Source organism: Nicotiana tabacum, chromosome 3, assembly GCF_000715075.1.
Source record: "Nicotiana tabacum cultivar K326 chromosome 3, ASM71507v2, whole genome shotgun sequence".
NCBI classification, from domain to species: domain Eukaryota; kingdom Viridiplantae; phylum Streptophyta; class Magnoliopsida; order Solanales; family Solanaceae; genus Nicotiana; species Nicotiana tabacum.
The window spans coordinates 9,850,311-9,852,591 of record NC_134082.1 but is presented as its reverse complement, the minus strand read 5'-3'; the positions used below and the strand labels follow the sequence as shown (position 1 = coordinate 9,852,591).

The 2,281-nt window shown below is 31.4% G+C and overlaps 1 non-coding gene across 1 annotated transcript; it reads left to right on the top strand.

The window, feature by feature from the left end:
* Positions 1–400: 400 nt before the first annotated feature.
* Positions 401–482, top strand: TRNAS-AGA (transfer RNA serine (anticodon AGA)). The gene has a single exon. It is a non-coding gene; the product is annotated as a tRNA-Ser (tRNA).
* The last annotated feature ends 1,799 nt before the right edge of the window (positions 483–2,281 follow it).

Genomic DNA, 2,281 nt, shown 5'->3' with positions numbered 1-2,281 from the left:
TTAGTCCATACAAGAATTTATGACGTAGATTTACATATTTGTACAATAATAACAAATTGAATATGTGTAATGAAAGGATAAAATGGTCGATCAATGTTTTAAGGAGATATTAGTAAAATAACTTCCACTAAAAGTCTTCACACTTATAATATAGTATGATGATGATATTATATGATGATTAGTCGTAATTAAGCTAGAGATTTGGGAGAAATTTGTTTCTTTTTCCTCTGCCATTAGCCCATTGCTCTGTGTACAGATCCAAGAAACAATTCAGTTTTCTATTTTGTACATTCTCGATATTTTGTTATGTTGATTAAATTTGAGGTGTCGGCTCTTTGAGATTTGCCCAAAAATATATTTGTTGGTTATATAAAAATCTATTAGATTTTCTCACCATCAAGTGGTCGTGCCGGAGTGGTTATCGGGCATGACTAGAAATCATGTGGGCTTTGCCCGCGCAGGTTCGAATCCTGCCGACCACGTTTCTGTTTTGTTTCAATTTTTTAACGTTTCTGTTTTGTTTCAATTTTTTAACGTTTCTGTTTTGTTTCAATTTTTTAGGATTCTGTTGTATTCCTCCAACAACCACATTTTATCTATGTTACTCTCATTGTTTAAAGCTGGGGTGTCAATGGATATTCGAAAACCGACCGAACCGTATTGCCAAACTGATTTTTAAGTTTCTTTTTAAAAAGCCGTACGTTTTTATATAAATCTATAACCGCACCGATAATTAGGGTATGTTTTTTATTTTATAAAAATAAACCGAAAAAAATACCGAATCGTACCAAATAAATTTTACATGTGAAAAATATATTTATCTAGTAAGTTTAAAAATAATAATGCATTAAATTTTTTTGGGCCTTGAAATTATGAAAACTATTACAAACCAACAAGTAATTAAACTCAAAATACTAATTCCTAAAACCTATTATGCTATTTCTATTCAAACCAACAAGTAATTAAACTCAAAATACTAATTCCTAAAACTTATTATGCTACTTCTATTAAACTAAGTTATTTGAAGTATCTGTATTAGTAAGACACAAAGTATTATAGCGATTACGAGTAGCAAACTACAGTGTATTGAATATGTTTCCGTTTATATAATTTAGATTTATCTTTTTGAATATTTAATCTTTTATAGATTTTATTCTTGAGTCCTAGCTTGGTAAATATATTTCTACTTGTGTGGTTTATATTTTTTTTGCCTTTGCTTGGTTTCTTTTACGTTGTTGTAGAATAGTTGATGGATCTATACTCTAGTCATCTTTTATTTTTCTTTAATCATCATCCTTTAAATAGTAAAAATATCTAAAGAGTTTTGCTAAGGCCTATAAAAGAATGTATGTTATTGCATTCTACTTCTATTGGTGAAATTTACATGATATTTACAAAAATATCGAAAATTAATCGAACCGTACTGATACCAAAGAGAAACCGACATGATTGGTACGGTTTCGAAAAGTCTAATTTTGGTTATTGATCGGCTCTAACCCCGCACCACTAGATAATGGCGAGGAGTGATCGATGCAGCTTTTATCTGTAAGGTCGGGATCGATATCCACAGAGAGTTAATATTGGTTTGGAGTTGAGTTTCTATCTAATCTAGCTATTTGCGTTGCTTTTAATTGCACTTCTAACCATGTTTGGAGTTGTTACTATACTACTTTTAATACTATTGATTGCTGAAAATAAACCAAGTACAATATTTTGGTAAAGTTTTCTCAAGTGATAAAAAGCACTAGGGAAGTGACTTACACCTAGGCGAGTATCTAGTGGGATCTAAAATTTAGGACAAGCTTGTTATATTTGGGATCGTGATATAATCTTTACAAAAATTACTCACTCTATACCTCTCGGTAGTTTGAGTGGCTTTGTCCTGATTGGCTTTCTCAAGCCCAATTGAGTGTTCAAACAATACAAGTAAAATTGGCTCAAGTTTAGTATTACTATCTCTAGGTTTAACCCTTTAATTGGGGCTATCAATCTCTTGAGTGCACCCCAATTCCTTGTTAGCCTAATTTCCCTAAACTTAGTCCCTCTTTCTCAAGAAGAGTCTAACTCATAAAGGCATGAATCAATGTTTGCAACCACCAATTCTACAATTAAAGCATGAATCAAGCTAAATATCACTAACCCATAAACAATTAAGCCCTAATTTGAAGACCCATTTAATACTCACACTAGGGTTGGGTCATAACCCTAGTTAATGAGTTTAGCTACTCATAATAAAGGTAGAAATCGAAGATGAAGATGAAATATAAGCCATAAAAGTTAA